This window comes from Chiloscyllium plagiosum, unplaced genomic scaffold, assembly GCF_037043375.1.
Source record: "Chiloscyllium plagiosum isolate Xiang-an unplaced genomic scaffold, Cpla_swu_hap1 HiC_scaffold_18, whole genome shotgun sequence".
NCBI classification, from domain to species: domain Eukaryota; kingdom Metazoa; phylum Chordata; class Chondrichthyes; order Orectolobiformes; family Hemiscylliidae; genus Chiloscyllium; species Chiloscyllium plagiosum.
Genome location: NW_028270156.1, coordinates 28376857 through 28391981, shown reverse-complemented (window position 1 = coordinate 28391981; position 15125 = coordinate 28376857). Strand labels below are relative to the sequence as shown.

The 15125-nt window shown below is 42.7% G+C and overlaps 1 long non-coding RNA gene across 1 annotated transcript in view; it reads left to right on the top strand.

The window, feature by feature from the left end:
* The window catches only part of LOC122557710 (uncharacterized), a 75977-nt gene extending 61287 nt beyond the window's left edge, over positions 1-14690 (top strand). The window contains exons 6-7 of the long non-coding RNA XR_015760130.1: positions 11937-12067; positions 13858-14690. This is a non-coding gene — a long non-coding RNA (uncharacterized LOC122557710). The remainder of the gene's footprint in view (positions 1-11936; positions 12068-13857) is intronic.
* Positions 14691-15125: the final 435 nt, after the last annotated feature.

Sequence of the window (15125 nt, the reverse complement as noted above, 5' to 3'; positions counted from 1 at the left end):
TCAAATTTGATTGGATTTTGGTATCTTAGGGCATAATTTAAACTGATTGGCTGAATTTGAATTAGTTTTTGTTTCATGGCAACCCAGCTGCTACTATTTGTTTTGACCAATTGTTACATTATTACATTGTTCAGGACTCTGTCTGTTGTCAGTCTTTGCTAGCTTTTCAACTCTCTTAAATGTATACTATACCTCTATACCTTCATAACAGACTAAAGGAGTGTGGTCAAATACTTCTCACCTGCCTTGATGAGTGTGACTTCAACACCACTCAAAAAACTTGATATCACCGAAGAACCCCAGCTTCTCCATGATCTTTAACAACATTAAACAAGCTCTCCTGTTTGCACTGCTGGAAGCAGCCCACAAAGAACCAGCAGATTCATTGGATTTCATTTGACATCCACCTTATCAGTATCTGACGTCATGAAGTTTCAGGTAGTCTATGCACTACAATACACTACGCATTGCTTCCTCTGCAGAAGTAAGCCAAGTCACTTTCTTTTTTCTCTGGATTTGAATTATTTCAAATGATAGTAAACCTTTGGATTGAATTTTTCGATTCTTTTGATCAATCATCTGTGGCCATTCAAACACAATACTATTTCCTTAATATCTTACCACATAGCCACTCAAATTCTTGTTCTTATTGACAGCCATTAAGCTGCTTTCAGATGATCAGTAATTAGAATCTTTATTTGGAAAGCCCACCACTCTATTACACTTCAGTGACAATATCTGAACATCCATTACCATTTAAGTGCTGCATTTATTACCATAACAAAACATTCAATACTAAACTACCCGTCAATTAAGCATTCATGAATAATGCATGAACTATTGATCAATAACCAATCAATTTCTTTACCTCTTGTGCCACAACCTCTGCTGTATGGCAGTCCTGAAATACATATCCACATAGGGAGGTTTAGCTTGGTTTGAACAGCCAGCTTAATTAAAAATGAATTTTTTTTAAAAGCTACAATAGTGCTTACACAGACTCATAATACTTGATAGGTTTATAAAGAACTCACACTTTGAGTGTCACCATGGCAATATGAAGGAAAACGCATCTGGTTCAAGGTTTTTTGACTAAGTTTCGAGAAAGCATCATCACTTACTTTCTTGGACTTGCTGTTTTACAGCAGAGAAGCTGTTCATCTAGTTTGTACTGTCTCTTTGCTGAAGCCCTGCAAAAATTATCTCTTCATTAGTTGCATTGCTGTTTGTGAAAACTTGTTGTTTTGCATTCCCAACACTACAGCACTTAACTATAAGAACAGAAAATGCTGAAAACATATAACATGTCAGGCAGCATCGGTGGAGAGAGGGACAGTTTTTTCTCAGTTTTGTTTCAGGGTGAGATGACCTTTCATCAGAACTGAAGATTGAAATGAAAGAATTTTGAAGCTTTTGAAGTGGTAGGTGTGCAGGGAGAACAATGGAGCAGGTCTGTCACAGGTTGGATGCCAGAGGAGATTCAATAACATAGACTACATGATGTAACAAGCAATTTTGCTTTGAACCTCACTCTAATATAGCAGGTCAAGAACAGAAAGGGAGCAAAGTGGAGAATTAAAATGACACAATAAAAAGAAGCTCAGTGTATGCTTCTGAACTGAAGGGGTTGCTCCACAAAGAAGCCACACAGTCTGTGATTGATTCCTCCCAGAAATCTGCTGCTAACATGAAACAGACTATTTTCTGGATAGTGATTGTAGCAAGTTCCCTGATTGGGGTTGTTAATCTGGTCCAATCAGGGAGCCCTGGCTGACAGATAAAAAGCGGAGTGTTACGCGGGTGTCCTCCCCCTTTCTCTCGGGGATCTGGGGTGGAGGGTGATGCACGCAGCAGTGCCCTGCAACCGCAGGTTGCGGTGGTTCACGGACTCCCAGCCCAACTGCTTGTTCTGTGGTGCTATGGAGTCCGTGGACCACGTGTATATGGGGTGTGGGCGTTTGCACTCCCTTTTTGATTTCCTTAAAAACCTTCTCCTCTGTTTTTGGCTGCACTTCAGTCCCACGCTCCTGATCTTTGGGCACCCGGTACGGAGGAAGGAGGGCAGGTCTGAATACCTCCTCGTGGGTCTGCTCCTGAGCCTGGCCAAACTGGCCATTAACAGGTCCAGGCAGCGGGCCGTGGAGGGGGTCGTTAAGGCCGACTGCCTGCCCCTCTTCCGCGGTTACGTTAGGGCCCGGGTGTCCTTGGAGAAGGAGCACGCAGTGTCGACCAACACCCTGGAGTTGTTCAGGGAGAGGTGGGCGCCGCAGGGAGTGGAGTGCATTATTTCTCCCTCCAATTCTATTTTGATTTAGTCCCTACCCTCCCCTTCACTGTTTTGATCACATAGCACTGCCCTTTGATGTGAAGGGCAGTGTTTGTCACTGGCCACAAGGGTGTTTTCCTATCTTCCTGGTGGTGGACTTTGAATAAAGATTGGTGCACTTTGTGCCTTTCACTGTGTCTCACACCTGCACACACACACCATGGGTGCTGGGGGAAAAAGAATAAGCACTATCGCACTTAGGTGGTAGTGTGGGGGTTAAAGAGGAAAGAAAAAAAAAAAAGAAAGATAAATGGGACATTAGAGGTGGGCGCCGCAGGGAATGGAGTGCATCATTTCTCCAAAAAAAAAACAAAGAGAAAAAGAAAAATTAAAAAAAAAATAAACCGGGGGGCGGGGCAGAAAGTAAAAAAAAAAGCGGAGTGTTACGCGGGTGTCCTCCCCCTTTCTCTCGGGGATCTGGGGTGGAGGGTGATGCATGCAGCAGTCCCCTGCAACCGCAGGTTGCGGTGGTTCACGGACTCCCAGCCCAACTGCTTGTTCTGTGGCGCTGTGGAGTCCGTGGACCACGTATATATGGAGTGTGGGCGTTTGCACTCCCTTTTTGATTTCCTGAAAAACCTTCTCCTCTGTTTTTGGCTGCACTTTAGTCCCACGCTCTTGATCTTTGGACATCCGGTACTGAGGAAGGAGAGCAGGTCTGAAGACCTCCTCGTGGGTCTGATCCTGGGCCTGGCCAAACTGGCCATTAACAGGTCCAGGCAGCGGACCGTGGAGGGGGTCGTTAGGGCCGACTGCCTGCCCCTCTTCCGCGGTTATGTTAGAGCCCGGGTGTCCTTGGAGAAGGAGCACGCGGTGTCGACCAACACCCTGGAGTTGTTCAGGGAGAGGTGGGCGCCGCAGGGAGTGGAGTGCATCATTTCTCCCTCCAATTCTATTTTGATTTAGTCCCTACCCTCCCCTTCACTGTTTTGATCACACAGCACTGCCCTTTGATGTGAAGGGCAGTGTTTGTCACTGGCCACCCGGGTGTTTTCCTATCTTCCTGGTGGTGGAAATTGAATAAAGATCCGTGCACTTTGTCTTTCACTGTGTCTCACACCTGCACACACACACCATGGGTTCTGGGGATAAAATAAGCACTACAGCACTTAGGTGGTAGTGTGGGGGTTAAAATAAAAAAAAAATAAACAGGAGTGTCTTCCCTCCAAAAAATAAGCGGAGTGTTACGCGGGAGTCCTCCCCCTTTCTCTCGGGGATCTGGGGTGGAGGGTGCTGCACGCAGCAGTCCCCTGCAACCGCAGGTTGCGGTGGTTCACGGACTCCCAGCCCAACTGCTTGTTCTGTGGCGCTGTGGAGTCCGTGGACCATGTATATATGGGGTGTGGGCGTTTGCACTCCCTTTTTGATTTCCTGAAAAACCTTCTCCTCTGTTTTTGGCTGCACTTTAGTCCCACGCTCCTGATCTTTGGGCACCCGGTACGGAGGAAGGAGGGCAGGTCTGAAGACCTCCTCGTGGGTCTGCTCCTGGGCCTGGCCAAACTGGCCATTAACAGGTCCAGGCAGCGGGCCGTGGAGGGGGTCGTTAGGGCCGACTGCCTGCCCCTCTTCCGCGGTTATGTTAGAGCCCGGGTGTCCTTGGAGAAGGAGCACACGGTGTCGACCAACACCCTGGCGTTGTTCAGGGAGAGGTGGGCGCCGCAGGGAGTGGAGTGCATCATTTCTCCCTCCAATTCTATTTTGATTTAGTCCGTACCCTCTCCTTCACTGTTTTGATCACACAGCACTGTCCCTTGATGTGAAAGGCAGTGCTTGTCACTGGCCACCCGGGTGTTTTCCTATCTTCCTGGTGGTGGAAATTGAATAAAGATTCGTGCACTTTGTCTTTCACTGTGTCTCACACCTGCACACACACACCATGGGTTCTGGGGATAAAATAAGCACTACCGCACTTAGGTAAAAAAAAAGAAAAAAAAGAAACAGGAATGACACTCAGCATTGCACTTTGAATAAAGAAAAAAAAAGAAAGAAAAAAAATAAAAAAAATAAATAAAATAAAAAGCGGAGTGTTACGCGGGAGTCCTCCCCCTTTCTCTCGGGGATCTGGGGTGGAGGGTGCTGCACGCAGCAGTCCCCTGCAACCGCAGGTTGCGGTGGTTCACGGACTCCCAGCCCAACTGCTTGTTCTGTGGTGCTGTGGAGTCCGTGGACCATGTATATATTGGGTGTGGGCGTTTGCAATCCCTTTTTGATTTTCTGAAAAACCTTCTCCTCTGTTTTTGGCTGCACTTCAGTCCCACGCTCCTGATCTTTGGGCACCCGGTACGGAGGAAGAAGGGCAGGTCTGAAGACCTCCTCGTGGGTCTGATCCTGGGCCTGGCCAAACTGGCCATCAACAGGTCGAGGCAGCGGGCCGTGGAGGGGGTCGTTAGGGCCGACTGCCTGCCCCTCTTCCGCGGTTATGTTAGAGCCCGGGTGTCCTTGGAGAAGGAATACGCGGTGTCCACCAACACCCTGGAGTTGTTCAGGGAGTGGTGGGTGCCACAGGGAATGGAGTGCATCATTTCTCCCTCCAACTCTATTTTGATTTAGTCCCTACCCTCCCCTTCACTGTTTTGATCACACAGCACTGCCCTTTGATGTGAAGGGCAGTGTTTGTCACTGGCCACCCGGGTGTTTTCCTATCTTCCTGGTGGTGGAATTTGAATAAAGATTCGTGCACTTTGTGTCTTTCACTGTGTCTCCCACCTGCACACACACACCATGGGTGCTGGGGATAAAATAAGCACTACCGCACTTAGGTGGTAGTGTGGGGGTTAATAAAAAAAAGAGAGAAAAAAAAGAAACAATGCACCTACCCTCCCCTTCACTGTTTTGATCACACAGCACTGCCCTTTGATGTGAAGGGCAGTGTTTGTCACTGGCCACCCGGGTGTTTTCCTAAAAAAAAAAGAAAAAAGAGAAGAAAAAAAAAGAAACAATGCACCCACCCTCCCCTTCACTGTTTTGATCACACAGCACTGCTCTTTGATGTGAAGGGCAGTGTTTGTCACTGGCCACCCGGGTGTTTTCCTATCTTCCTGGTGTTGGAATTTGAATAAAGATTTGTGCACTTTGTGTCTTTCACTGTGTCTCACACCTGCACACATACACCATGGGTGCTGGGGATAAAATAAGCACTACCGCACTTAGGTAAAAATAGAAAGAAAAGAAAAAAAAAAAGAAACAATGCACCTACCCTCCCCTTCACTGTTTTGATCACACAGCACTGCCCTTTGATGTGAAGGGCAGTGTTTGTCACTGGACACTTGGGTGTTTGCCTATTGTGAGTGTATGTGCAAGGACTCTCCTTAAGAAAAAAAAAGAAAAAGCGGAGTGTTACGCGGGAGTCCTCCCCCTTTCTCTCGGGGATCTGGGGTGGAGGGTGCTGCACGCAGCAGTCCCCTGCAACCGCAGATTGCGGTGGTTCACGGACTCCCAGCCCAACTGCTTGTTCTGTGGTGCTGTGGAGTCCGTGGACCATGTATATATTGGGTGTGGGCGTTTGCACTCCCTTTTTGATTTTCTGAAAAACCTTCTCCTCTGTTTTTGGCTGCACTTCAGTCCCACGCTCCTGATCTTTGGGCACCCGGTACGGAGGAAGGAGGGCAGGTCTGAAGATCTCCTCGTGGGTCTGCTCCTGGGCCTGGCCAAACTGGCCATCAACAGGTCCAGGCAGCGGGCCGTGGAGGGGGTCGTTAGGGCCGACTGCCTGCCCCTCTTCCGCGGTTACGTTAGAGCCCGGGTGTCCTTGGAGAAGGAGCACGCGGTGTCGACCAACACCCTGGAGTTGTTCAGGGAGAGGTGGGCACCGCAGGGAGTGGAGTGCATCATTTCTCCCTCCAACTCTATTTTGATTTAGTCCCTACCCTCCCCTTCACTGTTTTGATCATACAGCACTGCCCTTTGATGTGAAGGGCAGTGTTTGTCACTGGCCACCCGGGTGTTTTCCTATCTTCCTGGTGGTGGAATTTGAATAAAGATTCGTGCACTTTGTGTCTTTCACTGTGTCTCACACCTGCACACACACACCATGGGTAAAAAAAAAAGAGGAGTGTCAGATATTTTGACACTCTGAGAACTGGCTCTGAGGGAGCTGGACCAGTGTCAAGGACATTCCATGTATAAATAAACACATGACTTGGTGACAGGATACTGACCTTTGTGGAATTATTTCACCTGATCATCACAGGAGATATTTCTAGTTAAACCATCAAGTTAGGATGGACAACAAATGGTGGTCTTGCCAGCTATATCCACATCCCAGCAAAAAATAAGAGAAAAAAAATGTTTTTTGCTCTATGACATGAGATCAAACATGCCTGCTAGTTTCGTAAATTTAAGGAGGTTGATAGCTGCAAAATTCATCATAGGTGGTCACTTACACAGCAGAGCTAGCCACGGAATGTAATGAAGAAGGCTCATTCTCACTGGTAATTTGCAATATGTTATGACAGAATAAATATCTGCCTCGCAACCAACATCCATATCCCCTGAAATAAGTTATAAAACACTTGAGCACATAGTGCAAGCTGACAGTTGGGACATTTTTGAGAGAGTGCAGCCTTATCAGCAATGTCATTTTTTGGATGAGACATTAAACTGAGACCCTTCCTGCACAGTCAGATAGATGTCAAAAATCTGAATACAATATTTAAAGGGGAAGGGGAGTTCTCCCTGGTGGCCTGAGCCAATATTTCTCCTTAACCAAAATGAATAAAACAGAGTATCTGGTCAATGTATTATTGCTGTCTCAGAATCCTTACCATGTGAAAATCATCTGGAATTTAGGGTAAATAGACAAGGTCTTTTCCCTGGGGTGGGGGAGTCCAGAACTAGAGGGCATAGGTTTAGGGTGAGAGGGGAAAGATATAAAAGAGACCTAAGGGGCAACTATTTCAGTCAGGGTGGTGTGTGTGTGGAATGGGCTGCCAGAGGAAGTGGTGGAGGCTAGTGTGAATGCAACATTGAAAAGGCATCTGGATGGGTATATGAATAGGAAGGGTTAGGAGGGATATGGGCCGAGTGCTGGCAAGTGGGACTAAATTGGGTTGGGATATCTGGTCGGCATGGCCAGGTTGGACCAAAGGGTCTGTTTCCATGCTGTACATCTCTATGACTCTATAAATCTAGAATGAAAAATTGAAAATTGAAAATTGAAAATTGCTTGCCATACATTACAGCACTTAAACACTTCATCAGCTCTAAAGCTTTCTGGGTCATTCTGAGATTGTCAAAATAATTACTCAGAAACACAAAACAGAGATCAATTGATATGTGGTGCAACAATATTTAAAACATATTCAATGTTGAGTGCTCTGACTGTTCAACTGTTAAAGTGCCATGTTTCCAATCAGATACTTATATGTTCAGATCTCTGTCTTGCCTGCTAACAGTTCCCACTTGGTACCAACCAGAGCAGAGGAAAAATATGTTCAATCATTATTATTCAGCTGATCTTCTCCTATTCTCATTTCCTTTGTTTGCTTCAGATAGATTATTTGGTTGTTTATTGTCTTGTCTTTTGTGAGAGCTTGCTGTGCACTTATTAACTACTGTGTTTTGCAATTCTGATATAGACTACTCAGCGGCTGGACAGCTAGTTTGCCATCCATAGTGATGCCAACAGTATGAGTTCAATTCCTGTACCACCTGTGATTACCACAAAGGTCCCTTCTCCTCAACCTCTGCCATCTTCTGAGGTGTGGTGACCCTCAGTTAGACCACCTCTCTGCCATAACAAATCAGCCCTATGGTTCTCTGTAACTATGGCAACTTTACAAATTTTGGAAAGCATTTTTCTGCTTGAAAGGCACTTATGGATATCCCTAATTTCCCCCACATTCACTATAAAAGGTCAACAGTATAGTTCACCATTACTCCTGTGATGAAGTTTCAGCATAGATTAGGTACTTGTCAGTCATTGGGCTTCAAATCCATAATAATATGTAAACTGTGAGTGCAAGCAACTGATCCAAGCAAGCATTAAAGAACAATTCACAAGAGAGATCTCTCTTACTGTGATAAATCAGGTGTTATCTTTCAAATCTCTTGTATTCCATTACCTGATGACCCCTCTGTCACATTCCACAAACTATGTATGTTGATATAGTAACCTTATGTTTCAACAGAGAAACTCTGGCATAATATCTTTGTTTGAGTTGTATAAATAACTTTCAAGGTGAAATCAATTGAATAATTAGTGAAACGCATAGGTTACCGAATTTCACACGCAAATAAATTTAGAAAATATGTCACCATCTTGGAACTTTCCCAAATCATTTAGCATCAAAATCTTGGTTGCTGCTTAAGATCATTTGTTTGCTTTACAAGAACTACTTTGTCAACAATCACAGCAAATCATTATCACAACTGAGTCTCAGATTTATTTTTGAATATACTGAACAAAACTCTTTCTCTATTCACCAGACGTGACTTTGAAACATTCTCTTTGAAGCAAGAAGAATAACTTGTCCTTATTCCGCACATTGATCATACTCAGCAAATTTCTTGAACGAGTTGTATTCTGTGTTTAACATGAAGAAAGAAGACATATATATGTAAGGTGTTTCACTACCAATGAAGGCATTTTGATGCGTTGTAGTGTCAGAAATATGACAGCCAATTTTTTGCATGCAAAACACTCACAAATAACAATGAAGATCATCCATTTTCTAAATGCTGTTAGCTAAGAGTTAGGGGTGGGAAAGCACTGATGCTCTTTTGCAAAATAGAGCCATGAGGCCATTTGCATCAAAGCAGAAAGATCCTCAGATTAATGTTTCATCTGAAAGATGGTACTTCTGATAATTCTTGGATTCAAGTCTCCAGAGCTTAAAGCCTACTGTCTTTTAACTCAGAGCTAAGAGTGTTAATACTAAGTCATAGTTAAGAACTAAGAACAGGAAGTTGATGGTGCAAAACTATCCCAAATGAGTTAACGTTTGATAAAAATAATCGGAAAGTCAGTACATAACCTTATGGTAAGTCGTAGGGAATTTAAGACTGAGGTGAGGACGTGTTTTTTGACGTTAGAGGATGATAAATCTTTGGAATTCTCTACATAGATGCATTGACAGTTCAATCACAAAGCAAGTTAAAGATGGTAAACATTAGATTTCTGAAGACTAATGATGTCAACCGATATGGAAATCTTGTGGGAAAGATGCATTGAGGTGGATGACCAATCTGGATCAAACTGATTGATGGAGTTAGCTTGATGTCTCCTGTTTCTATGCTTTTAAAAATAAAGAATTAGAAGGATATGTTGAGAGAGTGAGATGATGTAGACATGGAAGGAGGCTTGGAATGGAAGATATGCACCAACGTGTCCTAACTGGATTGAACAGACTGCTCTTTGTAATTTGTAATTCTTTACAGGTGGAGCAGTGGCAAGGCAGCACGGTAGTCTATTAAAATGACATATATGATAAGCAAGGAAGCAGAGCTACAGTATTTATGTAGGAAGGAATGAATGCTGAGACACTGTAGAAAGAATTTGTACACAAAGGACGCGATTCATACAGCATTCATATGGTGAGATCTCAAATAATAAAAGAAGTCAAATCATAATTAACGAGAGTGAAATAAAAGTAAACATATGTAAATGGAATAACAAGATGAGTAGTGCTAAAAACATGATGTTGGCTGCTTCTAATTAATTTCTTTACATGTTCAGAATTTCATATTTAATTAAATGTTCAGATCTTTTCTTCAGTTATATAGAGTATAAAAGTCAAAGTATGATGGAACACTGTGTGCGGTTATGGGTTCTACACAATGGTAACAATTTTCAGGTAATAAAGGGTGTAGAGCATACGTTAACTATAATGTTCTCAAAGATGAGGAAATACAAAGAAAGTATTGAAAATAGGGAATCTCATTGAGGAACCTCATATCATGTCTGAGAGGACCTTTCTGTAATTTGTTGGCAAATCACACTTTGTGGAGGTGCTGTTGAAAAAGGAGTAAAAGGACTGATAAATGTTTTAGAGAAGACAGGCTAAAAATGAAATAGAGGTAAGATGAATTGATCATTGATGATGTGCACGAGGTGTGAAACATGGGTCTGGTTCCACCAAAACACGGAGTCTGAGAGTGATCTGGTACAGGCTAGGCTAACAGCCTCTGGATGGAATTTTCTTGTCAGCAATGGGGAAACAGGAAAGTTTGATCTTGCAGGATGAAAATCATTTGATGTGTAAGGAAAGTAGTGAAGAGATATGGCATCATCAGCATTGAGGTAGAAGATGGCCCATCACTTATAGGTGATGACAAGGAAGGAAAACTCTGCTGCCTGTGTCCCAACTTGCACCATGTCCTGTTCACCCATCAGCACTAATTCAGTGGTCTCCATTAGCTCTATAAATCGAGAACAGTATTTTAAAATTCTCTTCTCTCTTTGCCAATCTCCATGAAATTGTCCTGCCATATCTCTGTATCCATCTTCCCTACAAGGAAAAGGGGTCTTATCTACACCTTTTGACATATCTGCATTTCTCCAGATTTGATCTCTTGGGCCTGCTTGATTTCTTTTGCTCCAGCAGAGGCAACTGTGCCTTCAACTGCCTGGGGACTCAACTCTAGATCTCCAACTAAACCTCTCCAACTCTCTATCTTCTATTGAGGTGCTGCTAGAAACTTATCTTTATGATCAAGTTTTTTTGTCACTGCGCTATTGTCTTTTGTCAGTGCCAAATTTTGTTGGTTAAGGCTCCAGGGAAGTATTGTAGTGTATTTTGCTACTTGAAAAATATTACATAAATGGAAGTTTTGGTTGTTGAAAAAGAGGAAGAATGCTTGGTAATGATAGATGCTTGGAGAAGTTAGATTTTAGATTAGATTACATTACAGCGTGGAAACAGGCCCCGGCCCAACAAGTCCACACCGACCCGCCGAAGCGTAACCCACCCACACCCCTACATTTACCCCTTACCTAACACTACGGGCAATTTAGCATGGCCAATTCACTTAACCTGCACATCTTTGGACTGTGGGAGGAAACCGGAGCACCCAGAGGAAACCCACACAGAAACAGGGAGAACATGCAAACGCCACACAGTCAGTTGCCTGAGGCGGGAATTGAACCCAGGTATCTGGTGCTGTGAGGCAGCAGTGCTAACCACTGTGCCACTGTGCCGCCCACAAGTTAGGACATGTTCCAAGATAGAACAGTCATGGTTGATGACAACTGATATATATGGATGCAGGAAAGTGCCACACTAAGGATACATTTAGTTCAAATGAGTCAATAGATAGATTAATGAGAGCAACATTAGTGTGAGTGCATTATATAATATTATTCATATGTCATTCAAATGATCATCATTATCTATTTTCTTCTTGAAAAAAAACCCAAAATATATAGCATGAAATTAAGGTTTCCCACACTGTTTCTGAGCCTTTGAGTGTTGAAAATTTATTCTCAGGACTGCTGTGAGCAAGAGCCAGAATAAAAATCATAAGAGCATTAACATGGTGCATTTTTGTTTGTCATTCAGGAAACACTTTTGGCAATTGTTTAGAAACTTTCTAAGTGAGAGAAAAATATTGTACCACTGGCAGTCAAAGGTCATTCAACTGGGTAACAAAGAATCTACCTCTTTTCCGATAGGTTCAGGAAGGCGGAGCTCTGAATGTCAAGTGACCAATGGCCAGGTGTTTGGACGGGAATGTGACGATATCTTCTGGACGCATCCAAATAGAATTGGCAAACATGGAATAGTGACTCTGGCTCTATGAAGTGTAAGTAATGCTAAAAAAAAGTAAGGAGCAAGATAAGATCGTTTTTTTTTGACAGTGGCTGCAATTCCGTTACAGGAGCTGAAAGCGAAATATTCCCAGTGGTGGCAAATGAATTGACCAGCGTTCAGGTAGCCATCCATTCAAAGGACAGCAGCCTGCTACCAACATTCCACCCACCCACCACCACCAACTCCCCCCAACCCCAAGAGATGGCAGCAGCTGAGAATTCACAGTTCTTTCAGTTTTTGTTGTGTTGCACCTGTTGGGTTTAATGTTAAACTTAAGGTTTCCCTTTGCACAATAGTTGCAATTGATAGTTGTTGAGTCCATTCAATAACACAGAACTGCAGCTGTCTAGACTGGTCTGGTTACATTTTAATGCACTATTAATCCCATTTCCCTTCTTGAAATCGATGGAAATTCAACTGAGTCTATCCACTCCTTATCTTGCAATGCAGCCTTTTTAAATGTGCTCACCTCTGCTTTGCGATGCCACTCCTAAATCAGAAAGAAATTAAGATAAACTTAAAATGCTGAATTAAAAATCAATTGATTCAGAATGCATCGAACAGATTGAACTCTGACCCATGTTGATGCTCTAATTACATAAATCCTTCATCCCATTCAACTAATATAGTCCTTTCATAATTCTATTGCTTCAGCTGCTTGTCTATTGTCAGAACAATGCTGTGTCAGCAGTTTTTGCCGATCTAGTGAGCAATGTACTGTGATTATGGATGATGATGGTAAAAAAAGAAAAACCATGTGACTGGGAGTGTAATTGGATGAAAAATGCACGGACTCAACAGGCTGGAAGGGATTCACTATTTGCAACATAAGCAAACCTTTGACTGGACTTTACCAAAGCTAGTTAGATACTGAGATGTCCGGCCTGTCCTCATAATTAACACGGTCATACCACTTGTGGGTGCCACATTACATTGTGCATGCATTGGAGAGAGTGAATAAAAGACTTCAGCTATGAGAATACATTGAAGAAATTCTTGGAGAAAACAAGCGAATTTGATAGATGGTTTCAAAATCATGAGCAAGTTTGAATAGAATAGGTAAGAAGTTATCCCCATTTGAAAAGAAGAAAAGATTGAGATGGCGGAGATTTAAAGTGATGTGCAAAAGGAGCAACGATGATATAAGAAAAATATCTTTTTCTCAGTGAATAGTGAGGGTACAGAATCATTACCTGGAAATGTGGTCGAGGCAGGTTCAGCTGAGGCAATTGCTTATTTGGATAGAAATGATGTACAGAGATATAGGGAAAAAGCAGAAGATTGACACGAGATAATAGAACCAATGCAGGCATATTGTGCTGAATAGCCTCTTTTGCACTGTGACAATTCTCTCGTTCAGTGATATTAGAGTCCAAAACATTGAGGCTTCAAATCCTATCACGGACCTGAGTACAAAAGCTAGAGATCCTTTGCTGCCATTTCGAAGAAGCTTTTCTCTCCAGTGCCCAGGCCAATATTTTTTCCATAAACAACATCCCAAAAAAGTACACTTTTCTCATTTATTCATATGATGCGAGCTTTGCTGGCAACACTGACATTTATTGCCCAAGCTAAGGTGTTGATGAGCTACCACATTGAAATGTTGCAGTCTATCTAGTGTAGGTACACCTACAGCACTTTTAGGTAGGGAGTACCAAGTTTTTGTTCACCCAGCAACGATGAGGGAATAAAAGAGATATAGTTCCAAATTATGATTTCACATGGCTTGGAGGGCAACTTGAAGATAGTGTTCCTGTGCATCTGCTGTTCTTTTTCTTCTAGGTGTCAGAGGTCTTGAATTCAGGAATTGAAGTTGAAGGAAACATGGGGACTTGTGGAAATCAATTGTGCCTGAACAATACATCCAGGCAGCATCTGAGAAGCAAGACAGTCAATGTTTTGGGCATGACCCGTCTTTATGACTTTCTCTTGAAGAATGAAGACTGAGGATCTGTTAGAGATCCTTAAAACTATTAAGTATTTCAATAAGGTGGGTGTAGAGAAGATGTTTACAATGGTTGACCAAACTTGAAGGCCTCAAGTAATAGTTGGTCACTAGTAAATCCAATAAAAATGCAGAAAAAAATATTATTATCAAGAGAATGGTGAGAATGTAGAACTCACTAATACAAAGAATGGTTGAGGCAAAAGGCATGGATGCATTTAAAAGGAAAATAAATATTTGAAAGAGAATGGAATAAGACGTTTGATGGGGATAGTTGTGAAGAGGCTCAAGTGGAGCATAAACAATAGCATGGATTATTTGGGCCAAGTGGACTGTTCCTAGACTATGAATACTTTGTAAAGTCAAACTGGCTGTCTACGGTGATACAGGCTCCTAATACTGAGCCACAGCTATGTATAAAGCTAACAAACACACAAGCAATGGCAGATAAGAAAAGATCCTTTGATCCAATATGTCTCACACATATAACACTCCTACCTCACCATGTTATCACGTGAGAAATGTGAAATACTAGGAGTAAATCCAGGCTATTTTGGGGATTAAAAAATATGAAATTCCTCTCTGATACCTGGATGCATTTTAAACTGGTCGAAGTGGTGATTTTATAACAATTGTTTAATTTTACTTGTAGTTAAAATGTTCTTTTACAAAGCAACGAATTCGTATTCTTTGGCTTTTCTCCCATACAGTTTAAAAATGACAAAACTGCCAGCCAGTTAATTAATGTAAGTATATGTTGGGGCTGGATTATAAGGGCAACAGTCTAGTTTTTATAATTCTATGACAGAAACAGCACTTTTACAGATCGTTCATGCTCTATTTTGTCCACTAGGTGGTTCTGTTGAATGATCAAAATAGCACCCGCTATTGTTATGAAACACAGAATCTAAAACGGAAATAGAAATTGCTGGAGAAATTTGGCAGGTCTGGCAGCATCTATGGAGGGAAAGGAGAGTTAACATTTTGAGCCTAGTGTTCAGAGTTCAGGCCTAAAGAAGGCCTGAAACATTAACTCTGCTTTCGCTCCTCAGATGTTGGCACCTCATATTAGTAGAATGGCATAACTACTGTGGATTTTAATTTT